Source organism: Syngnathus acus, chromosome 16, assembly GCF_901709675.1.
Source record: "Syngnathus acus chromosome 16, fSynAcu1.2, whole genome shotgun sequence".
In the NCBI taxonomy this organism is placed as follows: domain Eukaryota; kingdom Metazoa; phylum Chordata; class Actinopteri; order Syngnathiformes; family Syngnathidae; genus Syngnathus; species Syngnathus acus.
The window spans coordinates 9,894,338-9,900,720 of NC_051101.1; positions in this window are offsets into that span (position 1 = coordinate 9,894,338).

Consider the following 6,383-nt stretch of genomic DNA (forward strand, 5'->3'; position numbering starts at 1 on the left):
TGCACACACTCACAAATACACACCATGACACACACCTGGCTGTCACATTCTCTATGTGACCGGGAGTTATGCTCCGACCTCTGAGAATTGCCTTTGCACAAGGTTTTTGGGACAAAATGGCTCCCATGATAGCTGCAGTCTTGCAAAGAAGCCAATGTGGCAGGACACACACACACACACACAGACGCAGCGAGCAAACTCTGTCGTCTTTAATACGGGAGCTAATGACGTGTGCTGCTGCATGATCACATATTGCACAGAACTCCAGTCAGCCCTTTGATCAGATTGAGATGAGCAGACATGTACCCAGACAGTAGCTTCACGGTGCGAGACTAAAGCTGAACGTAGATGAACTTGCATAGCACGTAATATAGCATATAATATATATATGTAGGCTGCGTCATGAATATTCATCCGGCAGTATGCATGTGTAGATTTGTTTTCTGTCAGGCAGAGGAAAAAAGGGTTGGCATCATCGGCCTTGCATATTTATGAGATCCTGTCCTGGAGCATTTTTAACAGAGGTGAAGATGAGTTTGTCTTAATTGATTCCATTATGTGTTGGGGAAATTCTCGCTAAATCTTGTTTTGTTAGGGTTGGGTTTTTTTTTTTTGGTTTGGACCCCAAGAATCTACAGAGAAAAAGAGTTGAGAACAATTGCTATTCTGCAAATCTTGGTTCAACATATTGAAAGTCTGCTCATGTTCTGGTCCGAACACTCTCAAGCTATTCATGATGCTTACGCAAAGTGTAGCATCTCATCACACAACTAAACGATCCTATAAGAGGGTTAAAAAAAACCTGTCATTTTCCAGTTCGCCTGAAGGGTGTTTGATTCTTTTAACCTTCACGGTCAACAACTCTGATATTAGTGTCGTACTGAAACTACTCTAGACTTGAATGGGAAGCTTCACAAGAAAATGTTTTAAAAAAAAAAAAAATTGGCAAAAAGACAAAAGTGAGCAGAACATTTTTCACTCGCACTTTCATCTTCACCAAACTGGTTGCTGATGATGTGTGTTGACCGACATTAGCACCATGGAGTCGCTAAAGCATGACGTAATGACATCACGATTGGCGTGCAAGCGGCAGCAAATATCCGCCCTGAAGGTTCTCTCGCGCTTGGTATTTTTCTCTCAATTTTCATACTATTAGAGGATTCTGACCCTCCCCCTTCATCCCTACTTTCTAGCTAGCGGCTTTGCAACCAATCCCCCCCCATCGTTCTCTCACACGTGCATGCGCACTCTCGCATAGTCTCACGCAAATACACACATCCGTGCACTCGTTGCACTCTTTCCCGCCCTCCGTCTCTCTTGTCTCACGCGCGCACGCGCAAACACATGGGAGTCGCTCACTGACTGGTGTGCGCAGACGTGCGGTTGAGAGAACAGAAGGGGGGTGACACACAGAGAGAGAGAGAGAGAGAGAGAGTGAAAAAGGAGGAGGGGAGAAGTCGTGTGATGCAAAGAGGCGCGTGGCGGCGGCTAAATGCAACACGGAGGGGAAATGATTTTGCGCGCGTGTGCGTGCATGTGTGTGTCGCCTCCAAGTGTTGAATGTCCTGTGTGATGAATAGTTTGCTGGTGTTTAAGTAAGCGTGATGTCTTTGTCATTTGCTTTTTTTTTTTGCAGCCGCAGCAGCATTGTGGCGGCAGCCCTGCTGAGACAAAAGGTTGCAGTGGTGCATGGATGTTTGTCAGGTAGGCAGACGCACAACAGCCCAACACTGCAAACGCAATCAATATTCCCTTCCCGTGAGCTACCTGCCGCTGGGCTCGCCATCTGGCGTAGAGCAGCGGGAAAGAGGAGGCACGCTCGCAACCTGCGAGGAAAAAGTCCCGCCGGAGGGTAAGTCGCTCTTTGTTTACGGTGGTGCATCTTTTTGAACATCATTTGTCAATGTGATTGGAAACGCCGCGCGGCTTACAACCCGTCGAATCCGACACGCGAAGCAAGCGCCATCGAAAAGGCGCCCCCGCTAATGTTGCAAAACGTACGTCGTGTCACTTTTTTTGTCGCCCGCTCGTTCTTGTTGAGATCTCCGTGAATATGAACAAAGTCACTGACGCGGTTGGTCTTCCTTCCCAGATGTGACACAGCTGCCTCGACTGCTCCCTCCAACATGAAGGAAGGCGCAGAAGGATGACAGGTTGGTTACGGTCAGGCCCGCCAAGACCACCTGTACGCATGAACACAAGCGTGCATTGCCATGTCAAGCATTTCATGTTATGACATCAGACGTACGCCAATTAAATGTGTGTGTGCCTTGCACACAGCCGTCGCCCCGTTTTCTGCTTTGAGCGGGGCGCCGGTCTGTCATATTCTTAATTGGACTGGCTCAGACTCAGGCGCATGTTTGAGATGACTTGAACGGTAAATCCTTCATCTTAAATGTTGTTTTTATTTTCTTAGCAGACAGCTGCGGAGCCATTGACGCAATGTGTATTTTTTGATAAGGTAAGGGTGATGTCGTCAGCTTTTTTTTTTTTTCTGTCACCATTTAGATCACATTTCACCTCACTTGAATGTCTATTAGACGCCGCTATATGTCAATAAAATAACATTTTATTCTCCGGCTTGCATCTCCTCTAATATTCACGTGCCATGGTTTGTATTAGCCGTTCATCAAATGGCCCGGCGGCCAGCAAAATGGACACCAAGACGACGGACACGATCATACCGAGATCGCTGTCTTAGTGTTTCAACTGAGGCGACGTGAGCTGCAGGGAACAACCAAGAGACGGGTCGGTCGGTGCCGCAGCATCCGAAAAGTGAGATGAGGTCACGTCTTTGTCTCGGCGCTGCGGCCATCGTTAGTCTTTCCCCCTTTTCCTGTCGTCGGCATCAACAGTGGCTGTTTTTTTTTTTTTTTTTTAATTTGCCAGTATGCCCCTCTGTCCCTGAGACCCTTAACCTGTGAGGTCAAAGCAGGTCACAGGTGAGGTCCTCGGAACAGGGCTGCATTCAGTTTCAACGCTCCTTTCAAAGCTGCATTGTCGTATGAGATCCAATGTTTGTAGAGTCTCTTGATTTTAGAAAATGTCACATTAGAAACTCCTGCAATCAAAAACCTCACAGAGTGAGCCCAAATCACGACTGGGGAACCTTTTTCCAATCAAGGACCGTTTATGACGTCTTCCAAAGGTTTTTGATCGAAAAAAGCGTCCCATGGGATCTCAGCCATGTGTTCGTCCTACACTTTTTGAGTGTCTGGCGGCCAAGTTTGGATCGCACGGTAAAGGCCAGACAAAGGTTGTCAGGGGGGGCGACTCAGTTGGCTGGCTTTGTGACATACACCCTAAGCAGGGCCAAGGAAGACCGCCAGGAGTCGCGACCCCGCCAGTTTTGTCGTCATGGTGCACTTTTATCCATTTGTACGTTTTGCTCTGTTGTCAATAAAAAAATGACAAGTTGTGATGCAAACATTTATTCATGTTGTCTTGTTTTAAAACTTTTTTTTGTGACCATCAGGGACAAAAGTAGCGGAATCCACAAGACAAAAATGCTTCTTGCCATTATATATATATTTTTTTCAATGTCAGCATTTCCCCTCCCCGTTTTAAGACACGTCTACTAAAAATGTTGAAGGAATCTTCATTTATTATTACGGTTTATGTTGTTTTGCTACATTTCTACATACCAATCCTAATTTTCTCTAAATCTCCAGCTTCACTATATTGTTAAATGGCTGCAATGTTTAACTTATATAAAATGTGTTTGTTCAGATATACCTGCAGTTGAGTAAATAAACACTTCCAAACGCTGTTGTACAAAAATCACTCGTTGTTAGAAATGTATGAATGTGCACATTTTTAAGTGTTGCAGGACATTACGAGATTCAATCAAAGTGCCCTTGGCAGTGCACACATCAGTCTCTCTCTCTCTCTCTCTCTCTCTCTCTCTCTCTCTCTCTCTCTCTCTCTCTCTCTCTCTCTCTCTCTCTCTCTCTCACACTACACTACACACTTGGGATTTTCCCTATAGGTTTGCAAACTTTGGCAGTCCAACAGCCGACTTTTGTCTCATATTGATTGGCTTGTCTGCAGCGAGACAGATGAACGCATTAGTAGCGCGTTCACCCTGCCACTGGAAATATATTAAGTTGGTGTATTAGGCGCCCTGTCTGGTTGCCATGGCGACACACCATCGTGAGGCGGGAGGATGGTAGACAAGTGGGGGATACAGGATGTGATGAGGCGTGCGGCGTGATTTGTAGTCCCGCCGGCTCACTCGCTCTCCCCCTTTTTTCACTTGTGGCCTCGCTCACCTCTTCCTCTTGCCTCCCTGTTGTCCCTTTCCTTGCCTGTACGCCTTTCATTTTACCTCATTTGCTCGCTGCCACCAAGAACGTGCTTGGATTTCTCTGATCCTCCTGGAAGACCCGTTAAACATCATGGCCTTATTTATTTCTTTTGAAGCCTTCTTACCGACATGCTTCCTACTTCATCCACGTCATATACATCACATTACCCCCCCCCCCCCCACACCCGCCCGCCCTTTGTAGAAAGCCATCTTCAGCTCCAGCTCTCTGCTCTGCAGTAAAACTGGTGCATTGAGGTATACCGGAGAAGACAAAAGACGCAAGGGACGCGTCGGGAATGCACCCTTTGTAATTACCCATGTGGAGCCACACTTTATTAAGCGAAAAAATACGCCGACTTTTAAAAGATTACACTCGATGAGGGGAGGAAAATCAAAGTGGGCTTGCTTATTTGTGAGAAGCAGGATAATGCCATTTGTCATGTAAGAAGAAGAAAAAAATGAATAAATTGGCCAACTGAACTGTCCCTTTGTCAGGCTGTTTCTCTTTGTCGCTTCTCAAATTGCAGATGAATGCAACCCTGTACTTGACTGAAGTTGTGTTTATGTCAGGGTTCGGGAGGTTTTTCTCTTTTCCACAGGGGGCAGCCGTGAGCAGAGTGGCGGAGGACCTACAGGTGTGACTGGTCCCAACAGGTATGGCTGATCAGGTTCGTTAGGGGAAGGCTTTTAAGGAGCGTGCTGCCATCGGCTCCTCTCCTGAGTGTCTGCCTATGTGATCTCCTCTACGGCTGTTCCTCTAGCAATTATCCAAGTCAACCCTACTCGAACTCTGACTCTTTGTTGTTCCCTTCCACCCCTTGGGTCCCCCACCACGGACCTCCGACCGGCTCCACTCTGCTCAGACCGAACCGGTCACGCTCCACCATCACAGCTCCAATTCTGTACCCCTGGCTCGGACCCCCAGCGCTATTGCTTCCCTCACTCCCTTCAATAAAAACTCCACATCCATCTGGGACTCCTGATTGGTTTCTGCATGTGGGTCAAACAACTCTCTTAAACCATGACAGAAAGCAGATCAAATGTGGCTGACTAAGTAAGTACAGACTCAGAGCAGGTTGCATTTGTTTAACTGAAGAGAGAGCAACAGCTATGTGTACATTTTTATTAGTTTATACAGACTTACATACTTTCATATCAATGTGTAAATGAATATATGATATTTTCACCATGCATCACAGTTTCACATCCGCAGTGCTGCGTTACTCTTTATGACCACTAGAGTGCAGCCTTGTGTCTCGAAACCTATCAATTGGTGACTTGACAAATAAAAGCAAGAATTTTAAAATAGTAATTATTGGCACTGCTTCATATTTGAGTAATTGGTGTGTTTTTTTATTTGCACCTCTTAGCTTCATGTTCCTTCTTTTTTTCAATTATTTGCACGGAGGTTTTTATGCGGTTGTGTTGAGCTGAATCTCCGGAGCCCCTTCCTGTTATTAACTGTAACCTTGATTGCATTAGAGTCCTTAAACAAGCACTTAATTTTCTCTAAGCGTCACAGGTTGTGCGGTTCATTTATCTGTGTATTTATTTGCTCGTTTTCCATGCTGTGCATCACCTTGCTCAATTGATTTCCCCTGTTGGCATGGCATTTGCGCTGCTCCAACAAGCGAGCGAGTAACAATCAACCTGGGACAATTGTGATTTAAACACATTTTTCAGTGTTAGACGCAGCGTTAGCAATTCAAGCAAGCATCGTTCCACTTTTTGCAACCCAGGGTTGACAACGGAAAGGCTTTAAAAAAAAAAAAGTTAGTTTGCTGTAATGCCCGTAACAAAACGTTTCACCTGTATGAAAATCAAATTGTGCAAGTTATTATATACTTGAATGAATAAATACATTATAAATAAATCAAATGCATGTAAGGGACTTATTTTTTTTCTTTAGCAAGTTTGGCTTCAATCATGTCATCAACCCGTTGACGGTCAATGTAACATTTTTCAAAGGAATACACTGACAATAACTTGTTACACGTACATGACATCCATGATGGATGTCTTTGAATATTTCATTGAATCGTTGATATAAATATGTGCAATTGTGGAGATAATTATG